Source organism: Xenopus laevis, chromosome 9_10L (genome assembly GCF_017654675.1).
Source record: "Xenopus laevis strain J_2021 chromosome 9_10L, Xenopus_laevis_v10.1, whole genome shotgun sequence".
Taxonomy (NCBI): Eukaryota; Metazoa; Chordata; class Amphibia; order Anura; family Pipidae; genus Xenopus; species Xenopus laevis.
In genome coordinates, this window is record NC_054387.1 from 62,606,807 (window position 1) to 62,614,825 (window position 8,019).

Here is an 8,019-nt window from a genome sequence, read left to right on the forward strand (position 1 = left end):
CCCCCAAACCACCTTTCTACCCAATATTACATATATAAGTAAACACTTTTATTTGGACCACAGGATGGTACCTGTTGTCCCAACCTGCACTAGCATATGAATAACTGAAGTAGTAGCTAAAAATATAGGTATTGGTCAGGGATCAGTTATTAATATGCTAGTGCAGGTTGGGTCAGCATATATCATAGTGCATATCCTTCAACTTGTCTCAGATTAAAGGGATTGTTCACCTTTAAATTAACTTTTAGTATAACATAGAGAGTGATATTCTGAGACTATTTGCAATTGTTTTTCATTTTTTATTATATGTGGTGTTTGAGTTATTGAGCTTTTTATTCAGCAGCTCTCCAGTTTGCGATTTGCTCAATCTGTTTGCTAGGATACCAATAATCCTAGCAACCATGCATTGATTTAAATGAGACACCGGAATATGAATAGTAGAGGACCTCAATAGAAAGATGAGTAGCAGTACCAATATATTTGCAGCCTTTCAGGTATTTTGCTGTTTAAATGGGGTCGGTGACCCCCATTTGAAAGCTAGAGAGTCAGAAGAAGTAGACCGTTAATTTAAAAAGTATAAAAACTTGAAGGCACACCACCCCTTCATATGACATCCCAACTTGGTTTATGATGAGGGTACTTTCCTATTTCCTAAAGACGCAGGTTGGCATTTCCAGGTCTGGGTTGGGTGCATGACAACCTGATAAGACCCACATAGGTGTCTGTCACAGTATCCCTTTACCATCTTGTTTATCATTATTGCTCTTCTCTTCAGATGTTGAGACCGTTATTGGCTTGTGATTGGTTGTTGGTCAAATAATGTGAGCATCTTATTGCTCACATTATTGCTGTCTGACTTTGATTTCACTTGTTTGGCTTGCTGTACTGCAGGCAATTATTTGCATTGTGGGTAACTTTCCTCTGTGTTTTATAACCACAACCAAGCCACCTAATGTGAGGGTGATATGTAATATAGGCTGATATTAGCTGCCATTGTGCATGCTGTAAACCTAGCTTTAAAGCACTTTAAACAATAATGTATATTGCTTCCTCCTTTAATTTCCTGAAAAGTGTTTGGTCTTTCAGTTTTTCATCAGTTATGCAGAGAAAATGAAGGTTAAAACAAACCTGAAGTATGTATAAGATGAAACCTCAAATGTATACACCAGAGCAAATAAATCTAATTTCCCTCTTTTTTAATCACTTTCAGTCACTGGGCTGCTCTCTTTTCTAGTGGTCCGGAGTTGAGGTGAAAAGTGGATCTGAAGGGGTTGAATTTCCAAAAGCAGTGTTAATGAGGCTCTTGCTAGTGTCCAAAGCTTAATTAAACCTCCATAGAGATTGGTGCGATGAAAAAAACATGTTCTCAACCTGACAATGGGAAAGAGAGCAGCCTTGGAATTGGAAGCACTGAGCATCAGATCTTTGTTACCAGGTAAGAAGTGGGAAGAGATCTGTTTCTTTTATCCTGTGGCAAGTTCTTAATGGGGCTAATTCAAGCAGAATTAGGGGTAATTCACCTTTAAGTTAAGTATAAGTGTGATAGAATGTCCAATCCTTGGCAACTTTTCAATTAGTCTTAATTTATTATTTTTTTTAATCATTTCCATTGCTCTCCTGCCTCTTTCCAGCTTTTAAATGGGGGGGGGGGGTTATTGACCCCAGCTACCAAAAAAAATGACTGCTCTGTGAGGCATTGTTGTTACTTTATATTTCTTTTCTTTCTGTTCAGGCTGCTCCTATTCAACTTCCAATATTTCATCTAAACCACTTGCAGGTTTCTAGGGTCTGATTTATCCTAGCAACCTAACCTTTAGATAGCTGCTGCAATTCCAAACTGGACTGCCACTGTACAAAATGTTTCATATTCAAAAATAACAATTAAAAACACCTTTTTTTTATTTTAAGTTTTTATTTTTTTATTTTTCTTAACAATACAAAAGAAAACATACATAGGGAAAAAAGGAAAAACAAGAACAGTAAAGAAGCATTAAGAGTTGCCTGTGGAGCCATCACTTTAAGTACACTTCTGCTTTATAGAATAGAGCGTCTTCATTCTCCATCCACCCACCCCAAATGTCTTCTCATTTTTTTGGATATCCCCTTGCTGTATAAGTCAGTTTTTGGTAAGGTATAGTATTGTTGACCTGCATCTTCCAGAAGGTAAGGGTTGGGGGGGGGGGTCAACTGTCTTCCAATGCAGAAGAATAGTCCTTTTTGAACAATTAAATATATCTTTATGACCACATCATACTAAAGGTTAATTTAAAGGGAAACTACCCCTTTAATGCTGATAAATACAAATAATAAAACACTATATTTTATGTTAGTTTTTACAATGACTCTGTCTTTAGTATAAAGTGCACTAATAGATATTGCCTCCTGGCTCACATGATGTCGACTGGCTGGTTGTCAGCCTGTGTGCTTAAGCACAAATGTCGCTGGTGATATATTCAGCACCAGGTTTGGGTAACCTGTGGCCTTCCAGATGCTTAAAAAAAACTGGGAGTTGTAATTTAAGTGTACCTATGTTGCTTATTGTACAGTCATAGGTGTCTCAAAGGCTTTAAGCCACGGTCCCTAAATATTTGTTTATCTAAATCTGATTGTAACAAAATGTGCAAAAAGGCCTTTAAAACAACCTGGCACTTATATATAAAGAAATAAAAAGGGGTTCAATTATTACAGCTATATATTGAGACATGCATCCCCAATGTATTTACCTTTCCCTGGCTGCCTTCTATTAATGTAATATAAGAATGTGTGAGACATGTATGAGGTTAATACAGTTAATTGACACGGTTAATAATCAAATATTTTGTTTGCTAGGAACCTCTATTATATTTTACCGTGACCCACCAGATATTGTATGATAACCACTGTGTAAAAAATGAATTATATTTGTCTGACCCGTAACTTCCTATTGAATTGCTTTAAGGTCACTTTTACAACCTAGTAAAACAGATATAAACTCATCATGCCATACAGTGGCACACATGGTGTTTTAACTGCCATTGGCATCCAGCCGATAACAGCAGACAAAAGACCCCTCCTAATAATATTTTAGGATCAGTGCACTATTGGACACACAAGGAGTGGTGATAGGTGGAACTCGCTTCCAACGCACTCACCAATGCATGCAATTATTTGCATATCAGATATAAAGACAGACAGTCCACTTCCACACTGTTGTCTTTTTATCTGCTATGCCAATAATTGCATACATTGGTCTGCTTAAAGCGTTGCCCTTTAGCTGTTGAACTAAGGCTCTTGGAGAAGCATTGATACTAGCCAAAGTCCCAGACATAGGGAAGCACATTTATGAAGGGTCGAATTTTGAATTCATGTTTTTTTAAACTGCCTTAAATTCGAATGGATTTGAAATTCGACTTTATTAATAAAATAAAAATTATTAAACTCAAACTAATTTAACAACCCGAAAACTTGAATCGAATTTGATCAAACTAGGGATGCACCGAATCCAGGACTTCGGTTCGGTATTCGGCCTTTTTCAGCAGGATTTGGATTTGGCCGAATCCTTCTGCCCAGCAGAACCGAATCCTAATTTGCATATGCAAATTAGGGGCGGGGAGGGAAATCGCGTAACTTTTTGTCAGAAAACAAGGAAGTAAAAAGTGTTTTCCACTTCCCATCCCTAATTTGCATATGCAAATTAGGGTTCGGATTCGGTTCGGTATTCGTCCGAATCTTTCGCAAAGGATTCTGGGGTTCGGCCGAATCCAAAATAGTGGATTAGGTGCATCCCTAGATCAAACTCAATTTGAGTTTGTCTCAGAAAAAAACTTAAATGTCAGGAAGGCTGCAAACATCTCCAAATTGATCCCTGGACCTCTCCCATTGACTTAAAAAGTAATTTGGCAGGCTTTAGGTGGCAAATAGTCGATTTCAAATTCTTAAATGCCCAGAGTATGATAAATCTCAAATATCGATTTCCATTTTTTTTTAAAAAAAAACTCGAATCGAGTTTGGATAATTCCCTAGTTGAATTTGACAAGTTTTGAAAATTCTAATTTTTAATTCGACCCTTAAAGGAGAAACAAAACCCTTATTTAAACCCCCCCCCCCCAGCCTATCTGCTACCCTGGGCAAATGCCCCTAACTTTTTACTTACCCCTTGGTGCACATTCAGGGATCTGAGTTCACGGCAGCCATCTTCCGAGTGTTTGTCTTCTGACGCTTCGGCAATTTCCGTCAATTTCGGCGCATGCAAAGTTGTCACAAACCGGAAAATTCCTACAACTGTAGGCAGCAATCACGCTATAGTGATAGTAGTAGAGACGTGATCTAGCTGAATTACAGTATCCCAGCCATTTTGAAATGTAAGTTGTTAAAACAAATTAATGTACTTTTTAAAATAGTTTTCACATGATCGGTAGTTATTAAACTGTCAATTGACTGAATTTAAAATAATAGTGCCCCATTCTGTTCAGTAAGTGAGCTGAGGTAAGTTGTTTGCTTAGAAATGTCATTTTTAAGCAGACCAGCATCACAAGACTTTCCTTTTCTCACAGATTTCATCTTCTGCAAACAGCTGGTGATGCTGTTTTGAAAACATCATATTGGCTGTGCAAAAACTGCATTTGTTTACAGTTACTTTTATAGGAGAGGTTCATCTTAAAGTTAACTTTTAGTATGTTATAGAATGGTCAATTCTAAGAAATGTTTCGGTTGGTCTTCATTATTTATTATAGTTTTCAAGTTATTTGCCTTCTAATTCTTTACAGCTGTCAAATAGGGGTCGCTGCAAATGTATTATTTGTATTACTCATCTTTCTATTCATGCCCTCTCCTATTCATATTCTACTCTCTTTTTTCAAATCAATGCGTTGTTGATAAAATAACTTGGACCCTAGCAACCAGATAGCTGAAATCGCAAACTGGAGACCTGCTAAATAAAATGCTATAATAACTCAAAAGCCACAAAAAAATGAAGACCAATTTCAAATTGTCTCTGAATATCACTCTCTACAAATCTACATCATACTTAAAGTTAACTGAAAATTTAACAACCCCATCACCATCATTGAGACAGACTAATAGAAGCATAAGAAATGTTTTTCACTTCCGTCATACCTCCCCTATATGTGTTTGTATGTCAGAGGCTGCTTGTAAAAGTATGTGTGCGTGAACAGCAACCCCATGTGGAAGTATCCATGTTTGTATAGCTATAGAATTGTATTTGGAATATGTGTAGATCCGTGAGTTACTTTGGGCATTTGTGTGTGGGTGCGTGTATATAATATGTGTACAATGTACAATAAAGTACTAATCCTAAAACAGTGTATTTGATGATCTCTTGTATCGACTCGTTAAATAAACGTTGTTAAAGAATTTTTTGTCACTTTTATTTTTTGGGTATGTGGCTTAATCCTGCTGGGTAAAAAGTGGCCCGATTAGGCCACTACCACACAAGAAATTTAGTCACCCTGCAATGTGATGTAAATTGATGGTGGGAAACATGCAAGTCACTTTGGCTTTCTAAAGTTGCCCTAAATCACCGGAGATTAGTTGTTCGCACTAGAGCAGATTAATTACGTGGCAACTAATCTCCTCGTCTCAGGGCCTTTAGGCCAGGGCCAGATGATAGCGGATATCCACAGACGGAGAATTTACTGCGCTTCCACTTCTGGTCTTCTTGCACCCGGAAGCATTGTTTCCTCTAGGGTGCAGGCAAACGTGATGGATTTTGTCGCAGAAACCCGACATTTTGCATTTTGTGCCGAAATCTGCCCTCATTTGAAAAGGCAAGAGGGGCAGAGCAGATTCTCGGCCTGTGGAGAATCATCAATTGTAGGATCATCTGGCAATAATGGTATGGTTGACTTATGAGTGGGCTGCCAGAGAATTGCACTGGTGCATGCAACAGATTTTGCTGCCTAGTACCTTCCTGCCAAGCTGGAAATCATACGGACAGCAATTTCAGCATGGGGATGGGGTTATCGTGGGGATGTTCAAACAAAATATACAAAGACCACTACCATCACTATTGCACTAAAAGCCAGATTTTTGGAATAAAAATATTTCTTAGTCACCAGTGGGTACTATTTGCTCCAGATCATCAAGTCTTAATGTTAAACGAGGCAGCAGCTCCAAGTTTACAATTGATGATTTAGTGTTATGTATGATTTAGATTCATGATGGTTAACTTGCAGCTTGGGTTGCCACCCTTCTTATTAGCTTTGCCTTTCCCCCTATGAATAAGTTTTTAACGATTTTTTTACTAGCCAGACCACTAAAATACTAGCCAGGTGGCAACCGTACAAGTAGCATCTCTGAGCACCCTTATTTTAATTTTTTTCTCCTTTTACATTGTTTTTGTGGTCCCACCAATGTAAAAATCTTAATACATTTCCCTGATTTTAAAATTTTAAGCCATTTTTATCAGATCCCCTAAAAATTTTTAAATGGGAGTTTTGATGATATTAGGGGTTTTTACACTATTAATGTAAAAAGCTGTGACGTATGGGTAAAAAATATCGCCATTTGTGTCGGAAAATTGTACATTACATCCATAAATAGGCTCGGCTCCATCATGGCTGCTTGCTCCCACTCTTCCAATTGCAACTCTGTGGGACCCAGAGTTGTGCTCCCACTAAAGACAGCTCTGCCTGGTTTCCAGTGGATATGACGATATTTCTGCTCTACAGCACAGCAACAAAATAACTGGTGTTGCCCCCTCTCTGCACCCTCCTGATAAAGAGTTTATATGTGCTGCTGACTCACACTGGCCTGAACTTCGCTCTCTTACACAATTATCACTGCTGCACTTTATAGCAGCCACTTTCAAACCCCCAGCTGGGTAGCAACACTGGTGACTCCCAAAGAATTCAGGAGCTGTAATGGGTGTGTAAACGTTATTGGTTAGAGGGGTGGTTAAACTTTAAGTTCACTTTCACAACTATGCATTTGGTTTTCATTATTTCCGGCTTTCAAATAGGAGTGACTGTCCCCACCAGCCAAAAACTATTCGTTTGCAACTTTATTTGTTACGGTTACTTTTTACCACCTTTACTTCCTATCTATTGTTCAAACTATTGCCTGATTGCCAGGGTAATCTGGACCCTAGCAACTAGATAGCTGCTAAAATACCAAACTGGAGACAGAGCTGCTACACAGAAGGCTTATCAAATTGTCTCAGAATATCAATATCTACATCATATTAAACGTTTATTCAAAGGTGAAAACTTCCTGCTTAAGAGGCCCAGGCATTGGTATTCAGTGCAGGGACTCCATTTACCCACTTCTTGGTTCCTAGTTTCACCAGGAGCATTCACAAGAGAATACATTTTTGGAAGTTTTTAGCTTAGGGTTGCCACCTTTGCTGATGGTTAAACCTGAACACGGGGGCCAGGGCAGATAGCATTGGGGGTTTAGGAACAGACATGATAACATTAGAGGTGGGCAACTGGCTAGATTTCTATCCAGTATTCGCAATGTTTTAACGTGTTGATGCCCAGTTCAAAACCACACAGGTGGCAACCCTATCTCTAGCTATATTCTGCTTGATGCGTAAGCCTAATCCTTTAATAACAGGTATGAGATCTATTATACAGAAATGCGTTATCCAGAAAGCTCTGAAATACAGCAATGCCAATATAGAAAATAAATATTTTTTTTAGATTACTTTGCTGTAATAATAGGAGATTAACTGCACTTGATAGTAACTAAGCCATGTTGCGGTGAGTATGTTTGTATTTAAATGTTCTTCCTGTATTTCACCAGATTATTGTTCGGATTTCAGACTGCTGAAAACCGAACAGAAAGTTCAGACCCGAACAGGCCTTACAAAAACCGAACTGTTCGGGTCAAAACCGACCAGGTGCCAACCCTATTTTAGCTCCATGAGAAACAGTCACCAATAATAGTAAACCCTTTGTTTCCCTGAAGGGAAAAAAACAGGGAAAATGTTCTTTATAAAAATAGCTTATTTTACAGACACCTATCACCTTGTCACCCATTGTAAGGCCAAGATTCTCGCACCCTGTGATTTGCACATAA